This window comes from Chlorocebus sabaeus, chromosome 8 (assembly GCF_047675955.1).
Source record: "Chlorocebus sabaeus isolate Y175 chromosome 8, mChlSab1.0.hap1, whole genome shotgun sequence".
Classification (NCBI taxonomy): Eukaryota; Metazoa; Chordata; class Mammalia; order Primates; family Cercopithecidae; genus Chlorocebus; species Chlorocebus sabaeus.
The window spans coordinates 8,807,032-8,819,310 of NC_132911.1; the positions used below are offsets into that span (position 1 = coordinate 8,807,032).

The 12,279-nt window shown below is 45.6% G+C and overlaps 1 non-coding gene across 1 annotated transcript; it reads left to right on the forward strand.

Annotated features, from left to right (window-relative positions):
• The first annotated feature begins 249 nt into the window (after nucleotides 1–249).
• On the forward strand, nucleotides 250–355 carry LOC119618942 (U6 spliceosomal RNA). Its single transcript, XR_005235288.1, has one exon. It is a non-coding gene; the product is annotated as a U6 spliceosomal RNA (small nuclear RNA).
• Nucleotides 356–12,279: the final 11,924 nt, after the last annotated feature.

Genomic DNA, 12,279 nt, shown 5'->3' on the forward strand with positions numbered 1-12,279 from the left:
AAAATAGGGACAAGCATGCCCGCCTCACAGCACAGGTGCAAAGCTTAAAGTCAACGGTGTGCCTGTGCTGCCTCCTGCAAGATTTATAGATGCTTCTGCCTGCTGGCAAGGTGCTGCTGCTTGAGCTAGTTAGGGCTACACAGGACTTTGCTTTACAACTATTTGTGAAACTGTCCGTTTTTGTTTATGCACTTTCTGTATGTATGTTTCATTATACCATTTCTTTAAAAAAACACTTAAGCAAACCTGGTGCTCGCTTTGGCAGCACATATACTAAAATTGGCACGATACAGAGAAGATTAGCATGAGCCTGCACAAGGAGAACATGTACATTCATGAAGTGTTTCTTTTTCTTTTTCTTTTTTTTTTTTTGAAAAAGCAAACCTGTAGAAGAAAATGTTAGGTGCTGAAAGACATTTAGTTATTCAGGCTGGGCACAGTGGCTCATGCCTGTAATCCCAGTACTTTAAGAGGCCAAGGCAGGTGGATCACCTGAGGTCAGGAGTTCAAGACCAGCCTGGCCAACATGACAAAATTGCATCTCTACTAAAAATACAAAAATTAGCCAGGTGCAGTGGCACATGCCTGTAATCCCAGCTGCTTGGGAAGCTGAGGTAGGAGAATTGCTTGAACCCGGGAGGTGGAGGTTGCAATGAGCCAAGATCATACCACTGCACTCCAGCCTGGGCAACAGAGTGAAACTCTGTCTCAAACAAACAACAACAACAAAACCCCACATTTAGTTATTCAGGGGAAATTATTATTATTCAGGATAGCATTTCCTACCTTAACACGATCTCAGTTCTCTCAATTCTGAAGAATCTCTCTGATTCTCTGTTATTTCAAATAACTGTCCTTTCCCAGCCAAGCTCCCAAGATGGCTATTCTAAAACCACCACCTCCCCTTTCACTCCCCTTTCCTTTCTGTGAGCTGTGGACGTCAGGCTGTGCGTCAGCTGAGAATGCACCAATGGCTTCCAGCAGCGAACCCATCTCCCTTATGCTTCTGAGACCTGGACCATTGCTCCCTGCCATCCTTCTCCCACTGCAGAGAGCTCTGCCTTCCAACTTGCATCAATCTCATCCCAGTGCACGAGGGTGCCCTGGGTACAATTCCGGGATGGTATCACCTGCCCTTGCATTGGAGCTACCTGGAGTTTCTAAAAACACCCATTCCTCAGCCTCACTCCAGAGGACTCACCAGGAAGGAGTTTCCAGGAGGATTCTCACCCCCAGCACCTCCCATGGGCCAGGCACTGCCCATGCTTTGGACACTTTTCTCCTCCCCCAATTCTAACGAGTGGGTGCTGTGATTGTCCTCATTTTGCAGAGGAGGAAACTGAGGCTCAGAGAAGCTGAGAAACATGGAGTGGATCCTGTGGGTGGGAGTGGTGGGTCAGAATTTGAAACCAGGACCGTGCGGCTCTTCTGCCCATACTTCCGCAGCGCTTTGCTAACCTCGTATCTAGAGCAGCAGCGTTTCTCACACTTGTCTGCACACAGGCATTGCCGGGGGATCCCATTCTTTCTGGCCCAGCAGGTCTGGGCGGGGCCTGGGAGGCTGCTTTTCTAGCAAGCTCCTGGGTGCTGTGCTGCAATGCTGATGCAAGAGAGGAGACAGAATGGGAATAAATGTGATCCACCCCATCACCGCGCTTTCCCTGCTTTAGGGTACGTCAGCTAAGGTTGAGGAAATAGATGGGCCTCTCACCACCATCCTCGCCAGAGCCAGTTGCACCCTGGAGGCCCCTCACCCAGAGGGGCTGCCTCCTTCCTGCCAGTGTAGATCAGACACAGGCTCAGCTTCTGCCCAGACTGCACGAGAGCTTAAGGCTGTGAAAACGGCACTAAAGGTGGGAGGAGATGGCAGGGAGCAGTGTCATCTCAGGGTCAGGGCATCGGGCATCTGACTGGATGGTCTCAGCTCTGCAGCCTTCCCAGAAGTGCACGCTCTGGACATATGGTCCCCTGGGAGGTGGAGTCAAGTCCCTGCTCCAGAAGTTTCCCTACCTGGGAGCAGCCTCCAGGCCCCTCTGCCTTCGCCCAGCCTCTGGCTTTCTGGGAAATAAAATGTTGTTCATCACATTGCAGGTTCCTCAGAGAAAAAAATACTGGCAGCCCTTTGCAATGGTTTCTATGTTGTTCTTTTTCTTTTCAAATGTAAATTCTGTCCTTATAGGCCTGAGAAAGAGATGAAGCACCATATACATGGTCACTTCCAGGCCTTTTCCAACCAAGAGTCGTTCTCCTGAGGATGTGGAGGGGGTTCTTCTTTGAAGCCCCTTTGGGGCGCGGCTTCCAAGCTAAGCCTGCTGTCAGTGTCTCCACCCGTTTCGCCGTGTGGTACACACAGCACATGACACTCTGTGTGCCACATGCCGGGATGCAGAAGGCCGCCGCACCTGAGGCCGTGAGCGCACCTGGGGTCCCCCGGGGCCGAGGACCTCAGTACCTCACACACTCATGCTGTGTTGACAGCACTGCAGTCGAGAAGTTCTGAGTGGAGACTCTCACCCTCCTCTCCAAGACACACATTTCCCACACATTCTGCCACAAGGACAGAGGGCATCAGTTGAAGCCATCAGAATAGGCTGGTGAGACTGAGAAGGCAAGTGTCACTGAGGGGAGCCCAGCGACATTAGGGCTTTGAGGTGACCTGGAGATGGGGCTGAATTCTGAGCTGAGTCCTCAGAGCACAAGCCCAACTGTGTCTCCGAGAGGGTGCCCTGCCTTCATCTCTCTCTCTCCATCCCCCTCCCACCCATCCCTGCTTCTCTCTTGGCCAGAATTGTTCCTCACATCGACCCCTCCCTCGTTCCCTGGCCTGAGTCCCAGGAGGACGTTGCCTGTACGGGGACAGCGTGCCATGAGCTGCAGCAACACAGCCATGGGCGGAAGTGCCTGCCTCTGAGGCCCTGGCAGCCCTTGCTTCAAACTCGGCCCCACTTGAACCAGGGCCTGTGAATGCCAGGGGTGAACACCTGCTCACTTTCTGCTCACAGGCAGTTTATAGGCAGGGTTGTCAGGCAAAGCAGCAGACCACTTGGGGTCTAGGTTGCTTTCTGACCAGAGCTGGGAACCTGCTTGTCCCTGCTCCCTGGGATACTGCCTGTCGGGAGCTGAGTCACGTCCATTGTACCTGCCCTCATCCAGTCTGAACAGGTGCCACCCATGCTGACCTTTTCCAAGAATAATCAGCGTGGCCTCCCTCTCTCTCTCTTCTGAAACTGGTTTTACATAGAATGAGGAGCGGGGCCGTCTTCAGGTCTCTGTATTTCCTGGGTGTGATTTTGCTGTCAATCACTCCCAGGATAACTTGCCCAGCTGGCCTCATGGGCTTTCCAGAATGCATTCCACCGCTTCGAGTCCTGCGGCTCACCTTTCCAGTCGTACCCACATACAGAAGTGACTTCTTTCTCCTGGTGTTGTGTGGCAGGAAACCTTGCAGCTCTCCCTAACGTGACATTTCCCTTCAAGCTCTGCTCACACAGGACTGAAGACCTCTGTGGTGTTGGCACCACATAGAATTCCCGAACCTGCGATGCTCAGCTGGTCTCTGTCTCTTCCCCAGCAGTCCAGCCCACCCCATCACAGCCCCCGTCACAGGATGTTTGCCAGACACAGGTGCAAAGCCCCCTCCCCAGGTGCTGAGTCTGCATTCCTGCCCATGCCTATGGTTCTAGAGGCACAAGGGCCCTGCAACGCTGCCTACCAGTGATGAATAAGAAATGTCTGGGGGACTAAGACATCAGACTGAAGAAGAGTGAGGAACATTGAGGGACGGTGGATGTCAGCCACAGATCTCAGGGAGCCCGAGGCAGGAGAGAGATTCTGCCCTTGGATCCACTGCCCTCAATAACCACTGCAGGGCCTTGAGAGGAGAGCAGATAAGGAGAACAAGCCAAAGGGGCCCGTCCCAGTGAAGGCCACACACCTGCCTGTCCAGCGATAACGTGGCATTCGACCCCCTTCCTGAGAATGGCTGCCAGCTTCTCGGGCCCGCGGCCGTGTTGACTCTGGAAAGAGGGAGGATGCTATCAGCTCACAAGGTCTGAGCCTCAAGACCTAGACAGAGTGGCCAGCCGATAAGCTAAGTGGGGCCTGGAACTGCTCAAGCCCAGGTGCACAACCGACCCTGTTTTCCTCTGGCACGAGCACTGCTGGCTTGTCAAGGACTGCCCGGCTCTCAGGCCGGTTGCCCTGGGCAGGAGGTGGGAGCGAGATGGCAAGCTTGTAGCCTCACACTAGAGCTGCTGGCCTTTTCCTTCACATGTACAGGTGGACATCCTCTAACATCATGGTTCCTTATCTTTTGGGGTAGAAGTGGACCCTTTGAGAATCTGATAAAACCCAGCACCCTCTCCTCCATAAAACATATAGTATCTAGTGTGCAGTTGAGTGTTTGAATTTTAAAAGGCAGGAGGCATTTGATTCCCTGGAGGATGGGGAGTGGGAATTGGGAGAAGTAGTACCTGAAGTTCAACATTGAGGAGGAGAGAGAGGCGGGGTGCATGATCTCTCGAAGAGTGCCCGGGGAATGAAGAAAGGACACCATGTCCCCAAACAATAGAGTCTGTGTAACAAACTTACATTAGGCATTAGGAGAGCATTTTCAGGTGGTCCTGGCTTGATCACCCAGCTGGGGAAGATCACAGTGGGGGTCCAATAAGACTATACACAAGAAGCTTTGGGAGTAACATGGAAGTATCTTCTTACCTCTTTTCTCTGTGGGTTTTAGTAAATAATTTTAAAGCACCATGATGGAATCTGTGCATGGCCATCAGGATGCTGGACAACTTTCAAAGTCGGCTATTGTGACAGACACTAAGGTGGCCCCGTGACCCCTGCCTGCTGCTGCTCCTTTCTATGGGGAATCCCTTCCCATTGGGACATCCCATCACCTTCACCCTATTCCGGTGGTTAGAGGCAGAACTAACAGAAGGTGATGGGATGTTTGCTCCTTGACTAGGTTCCATATGGAAGACTCCATCTCGCTAGCAGACACCTCTCCTTCTGGCTCAACAGAATAAACGCCAAGTGGAAAAGGACCTCGTTGGGAGAAATTTCCAGAAGCCTGTAGGAACTGGAAGTGGCTTCCAAGAGGGAAACCACCAGTCAAGAACCCACAAGAAGCCAGGTCCCTTAGTCATAAAACTACAAGCAAATGAACTTGGCCAGCCTGTGTGAGTTTAGAAGCAGATTCTGCTTCAATAGAGCTTTCAGATGAGAATCCAGTCCTAGATAATGCCAGGATTGCAGGCTTATGAGCCCCTAACCAGGGGACCCAGCTAGGCTGTGCCTAGACCCCTGACCACAGAAACTACAAGATAATGTGTCTTGTTTCAAGCCACTAAGTTTGTTACACAGCAATCGATAACTATTACAACCATAGACCAAGAAAGTAGCTAAATGGCTTTCTGTTTTCATGTCGCAGTGAAGAGAAGTATCCATACTAGTAGACAGTGATTTATCCAGGTTCTGGAACATGGTTAAATATCCAAACACAATGTACAAACACAGAAATCACTGTGTTTGCTTTGAGTTTGGCATTTATAAAGTCCTGGACAGTATGCTGGAAGAGGAATTCCTTTTGTCCTGTGAATTTGTTCTGTAACTAAATGTAATACCTAGAACTGTGACTGTGAGTCATTATCCCTTGAGTTCAAAGAACTCAAATTTGCTTCCTCCTCAAAAGAATCCAAGACAGAGACAAGGGAGGTGGTAGGTGCAGTCACTACTGATGGTTGCACAAGCAGAGCTGGCAAAACCTGTCCAAGAGATTTAAAGACCTCTGAGTTGTCATCACCCAGGCTGCCTAACACACTCATTTGGAGAACTTTCATGTAACTTCAGATTAGTTATGCTAACCTGATTTCTGAGGACCTGATTTCTGCTGATTTTGCAGGCTTCCACTTATTTTAGGTATGTTTCTTTTTTGTTTGTTTGTTTGCGATAGAGTCTCACTCTGTCTCCCAGGCTGGAGTGCGGTGGTGTGATCTCGGCTCACTGAAACCTCTGCCTCCCGGGTTCAAGTGATTCTCCTGCCTCAGCCTCCTGAGTAGCTGGGACTACAGGCACGCGCCACCACACCTGGATAATCTGTATATTTTTGGTAGAGATGGGGTTTCACCATGTTGGCCAGGCTGGTCTCAAACTCCTGGCCTCAAGTGATCCACCCGCCTCAACTTCCCAAAGCGTTGGGATTACAGGCGTGAGCCACCATGCCCAGCCAGGTGTGTTTCTTATTACTCATGGCATAATACTAACATTTCTGTAACATCTGATGATACATGTTTACTCTTCTATTTAACTGCCATTTGTTGGGTCCCAACTGTGATGCCAGGGACCATGAGAGTTTAAAGATGATAAAAAGAATCTTAGGGAGGTTACGTGGCCTGCTCAGTCACTTAGATCACAAGCAATGGATCTGAGGTTGTAATCTAGTCTTCTGACTGCAGATCCCTTTTGGCCATCATGTGATGGTACAGGAATATCCCAACCCCTTTGCTTTAAGGGTACTCTTGATCTTTCAAAGAACATTCCATCTTGCTTCTGTTCAATTTAACATACAATCATGGAACACCTACCATCACAATCTCAGAGACAAGTGCTGGGCTGGATGGATCACTCAAAGAGCCTCTTAAATCTCAGTATCAAGGCTTTGAAGAGGCTCCAAAGATGGCAGAGGGGGGCTTGTGTCCCTACATGTACCCTGTCTGCCCTACAGAGTTACATGTGGGGATGGGAGACTCCATCCTTGAAAGCCCTTGAACCCTGATGATCTGCTGTCTTCCATGACAATTTCCTGAAAGCAAGGACCACATCACTGACTTGGTTTGTATGAGGACCATCCAAGGAGAACCAGGACTTGGTGCATCATGGGACCTAATTCCTGTGCCCAAGGTAAGGTAAACATCCCTCCACCATGCCTACCCCACCTATGCCCAGCCTGCCCCTCCCAGAACTCAGACCACCAGGGAGCTTTGTCTATAACAGAGCATCAGAGAATCTGAAGGGTTGCTTGGCATGAAGCTCTCAAGGCCACTTTCTCCTCTGCTTCCCAAGCTTTCCTCCCTTTCTTCCCCATGCTCCTGAGATGCCTTTCCACCATCTCCTGAGGCTCCTGTCCTCCTTCTGGCTCCCAGGCCCCCATGCCCATCCTTTTGCCTCCTGGTACTGACCTGGACAAAGTCGCTAAACCCCACACAGCGGCTGTCCCCTTTTTCTTTCCGCCATGAGCATGTTGCTGGCAAGGACAAATTTCTCTTTCATTGTGCTCTTCTTAGGCCTGAATCCCTCTCCCCTCCTAGATGGCTCATTGAGAGCCTGTTGTCTAAGTCCTGGATTCTGGGGACAGATCTGCAGGACTCCACTTGAGTACTGTCTATATTTCCTGAATGTTCTCTTCCCTTTCCAGGGTTCCCTTCTCCCAGCCCTTCATCACCTGCTCCACCTCCTGCCTCCATGCTGTCCCCAGTCCAGACACCCTAGACTGAGAAACTGGTACTCCCAGACCCTTATTTACCTACACATCAGATCCCTCAGTAGTGCCTACAGCCCAGGCTCTACACTGCGCTGGCTCCTGTGGGAGGTGGAATTGGGTTTCTCCAGCTTCTCTAGGTATCCTGGTATCTTGATTCCCTCACAGTTAAGTACAAGTCAGCTATTCCCAAGCAGTGGAGGTAGATAGGGTATCAGTACCTTGTCAAGAATAAAAGCACTTGGTGAGCTAATAACCGAACTGACTCATTTCCCCAGGCAGGTAGCTTCATGGATGAGAGCCCAGCAACCTGTCGCCAAGGTTGGTTAGGCAGGAAAAAATGCATCCAGTCTCTGCAGCATCTGTCCTGGGACGGGCCAGCCCTCTTGAGCTCTGAGAGTGTTTTTTTCACGTTGGCTCTATCAGGTTCCTTGAGAGGCAAAAGTTAAAGGCAACTCTTGAGTTCTGGCTTCCTTGGGGAGGCTGGGGCGCCAGTCCATCCATCCAGACTTCAAATGGACCCACACTGACGTGCATCTGCTCTGTTTCACTGACACTGTCTCATCTCTGTCTCACAACAATCCTCTAAAACCAATACGACCCTACACAATTTTCATAGAATATGAAATGTTTGTTTTCCTGGCATCTGGTTCAGTAATGAAAATGTGTTTTGAATGGAGGTGTACAAACAGGGCTGCAGGAGAGCATCCAGTCCAATGGGCAGCAGGTGTGCGAACAATGACAACGGTCTTCTTGGGAAGAAAGGCCCATATGGACCTAGGGCCTCCGAGCAGGGGCGGCAAGATGGGATTTGCTACGTAAGAGATATGCTTGGACAAGTTCCCATGAGAAACACAGGGAGCGCCTCCTTTGTGAACTGAAGTCTCTCCCAAAACGTTTGATAATTACTGCTTTAGCAAAAGAAATGCTTTTTCCTTGAAAAACAAAAGCTTGGGTACAGTTGTGTTTCTCTGTCACTATTGCTCGTTGCATAGCTCCAACTACCATGTTAATTTTTTTAACTCATAGAAATGTATCTTAACCATATTAATTTTCATTACTAGCCCAAATGTCTTCTACTTCACAGAGAAAAATGGTAGTTAGAGAAGTGAGAACTGTTTATCTTAGACAAAGATTTTAGCAGAATAGCAAAGTTTGTAATCAACCTTCTATAGCCACACACATTCCCTTTACACCTTCTGAAAGTGCCAAAATGAGTAGTCATGCATCTGACCCCAAGATACAGCCTCTCTAAAGCACGCAAATAAAAAGCAATTGCATATAAACTTAAAATTATGTTGAGTAATCAATGTTTTGTAATTTGATAGTATTTAGAGGTCATCTAAGTATACAGTGATTATCCATTAATTAACTCAATTTAATATCAGCCCCAAATTTTAAGTCATCTAAACACCTAGAAAATTATTTTCCAGTTACAAAATATAATTACTGTTGAAAGAAAAAGTTTGTCACCATAACAAATGAATTTAGTTGAGCAAAATTTCCTTGTTTAATGATCCTTAACATTACGTAACGTTAGTAATTTGATGAGTAAGCCTGTACGAGTTTAGGGAAGACAAACCAAATAAAATGTATGCTTGTATTATATACATCGATAATAAGTGAAGTAACATGGCTATTTTTGAATCAAAATTATTGTTATTATTAATATTTTGAGACACAGTCTTGCTCTGTTACACAGGCTGGAGTGCAGTAGCACAATCTCAGCTCACTGCAACCTCTGCCTCCCGTGTTTAAGTGATTCTCCTGCCTCAGCCTCCTGAGTAACTGGGATTACAGGTGTGCACCACCATGCCCAGCTAATTCTTGTATTTGTAATAGATACGGGGTTTCACCATGTTGGCTTGGCTGGTCTCGAACTCCTGACCTCGGGTGATCCACCCGCCTCAGCCTCCCAAAGTGCTGGGATGACAGGCATGCGCCACCACTCCCAGCCTGAATCAAAATTATTAAACTAGTCTTGTTTGCCAAAGATTAATCTTAATTATGTGAACTTGGTTTCTGAATTGGTATTTGAAATTCAATTTTCTTATTTTCTGGGAATTTTAGAAATATTCGGTTTATATGAGCAATTGCTGAGTTGTATGGTAGTTGCATGTTCAGTCTTTTAAGCAACTGCCAAATTGTACACCAAAGTGGCTGTGGTATTCATATTTTATGTTTTTGCCAGCAGTGTATAAATGAGCCAGGTTCTATGCATCCTTACTAGCATTTGGGGCTGTCATTATTTTTTTATTTTAATCATTCTGATAGGTATATAATGATAATAAATGTGACTTTAATTTGCATTTTCCTATGTTGAATATTCTCCCTGTACTTATTTGTGATCTGTATATCTTCTTTGGCGAAGTCACCTCTTCATGTCTTTTGTTTGCTTTCTATTTGAGTTTTTTGAGATTTTTTACTATTGAGTTTTGAGAGTTCTTTATCTTTCATAGATGTTAGTCCTTTGGCAGGTAGGTGATTTGGAAATATTTTCTTCCAATCTGTAGCTTATCTTTTCATCTTCATAACAGTCACTTGCAAAGTAAAAGTTTTTAATTTTGAAAAAGCATAATGTATCATTTTAGAGGTCGTACTTTTAGTGTCAAATCTAAGAACCCTTTTCATAGCCATAGGTCCTGAAGATTTTCTCCAATTTTTTTCTAAAAGTTCTATAGTTTCATGTTTCAAGTTCATAATCCATTATAAATTGATTTTTGCATAAAGTATGAGACTTAGTTAAAGGTTTGGGTTTTTTTCTTTTATTTATTTATTTATTTATTTATTGCCTGTGGATGTCCAATTGCTCCCAGCACCATTTGTTGAAAAGGCTATCTTTCCTCCATCAGACAGCCTTTGCACCTTTGTAAAAAAATGATTTGGGAATACATCGGGGAGTGTGTTTCTATGTTGTCTATTCTGTTCCTTGAATCTATATGTCTATCTCTCTGCCAATAGCACACAATCTTGGTTACTGTAGCTACAGAGTAAGTCTTGAAATCAAATAGACTGCTTTGTCCTACTTCATTCTTCTTTTTCAAAACTGTTTCAGCTATTCTAGTTTCTTCGTGTGCCTTTCCGTATAATTTTAGAATAATCTTGACTTTATCTTCAAAATACCTTGCTGAAATTTTAATAGGAATTGTGTTAAATCTGCTTATCGATTTGGAGAGAATTGACACTTATAGCAAACCAGAAACAGAAGGTACCTTCCTTAATCTAATCAACAATAACTATAAAAAGCCTATGGCAAATGTTATACCTAATAGTGACAGATCGAAAGACCTCCTCATGAGATAGAAAAGGGTAAATATGCTTGTGAGTATCTCTTCCATTCCACCACATGTTCAAAGTCCTACCCAGTACCAAAATGCAAGATAGAAAAATAAAAGGCATAAGGATTGCAAAAGGAAGAAATAAAACTGTCAAGATTCACAAATAATATGTTCTGTAAAAAATCCAAACAAATCTATAAATAAATGATAAAAAGGAATTTTTAAAAGTAATTTAGAAAGACCAATTATAAAAGTCAACCCTAGTTCCATAAAAATAGAGAAAAAAAAAAGTAAAAATGTTAGGGATACTTTTTAAGTTGCTTTGAAAAACAAAACCTGAATACTTAGGAATAAATCCAGCAAGAGATGTAGAACTACTCTCTACAGAAAGCAAGAAAATATTATTGAGAAAAATCCAGAAAACCTAAAGAAATTGGGAGACATGCCTTATTTGTGAATTTAAGGGTTCAGTTGTCAGGATGTGACTTCTCCCTACATTGGTCTAGAGAACTAATGCAATCCCAACAAAACTTCCAGAAGATATTTCGAAGAAACTGACCAGATGATTTTTAAAATCTTGTGTCAATTCAAAGGGCCAAGAATAGCCAGGACACTTTTTAAAAAGAAAGGCAAGTTGGGACAATTGATCTACCAGATCTCAAGACTTTTTATAAAGCTAAAGGAATTAAGATGGCATTAGCGCAAGAAGAGATAGACTAATAAAACAATGCAGAGTCGAGGACCAGATCCACACTTACCCACTTAATTTATGATCACGGTAACATTGCAGCCAAGTGGGGCGTGTGTGGACTCTTCAGTTACCGGTGCCATGAATATGGTTCTGTATCTGCTGGGTCTAATGGGTATCCACAGAGAACCAACAGTCAACCTGAAGTTCTGTCTCACGTCATACTCACATCAATTCTGGGTAGACTGCAAGTCTAAATCTGAAAAGTGAAACAACAAAGCATTTAATAGACAAAAGAAATTGTCTACATGATTGAGGATAAATGAAGATTTCTCAAGCCGCAGCAAGCCCTAATCACAAAGGGAAAGTGATAAATTAGCCTTCATTAAACTTAAGAATTTCTGCTAATCAAAAGATTTCACTGAGAGTAAAAAGTCAATCTGCAGAGTAAGAGAAGATATTTGTAATACATATATCTAACAACGATCTTACATTTAGAATATCCAAATAGTTCCTAAAAATAACAAAAACACAGATAACTCAATAAAAAAGTAAGCAATGCCTGTAATCCCAGCACTTTGGGAGGCTGAGGCGGGCAGATCACTTGAGGTTAGGAGTTCCAGACCAGCCTGCCATGGTGAAACACCGTCTTTACTAAAAATACAAAAAAAGTTAGTCAAGCATGGTGCCACGTGTCTGTAATCCCAGCTACTCAGGACGCTGAGGCAGGAGGATCACTTGACCCTGGGAGGTAGAGGTTGCAGTGAGCCGAGAACACGCCACCATACTCCAGCCTGGGTGACAGATCAAGACTCTGTCTTAAAAAAAAAAAA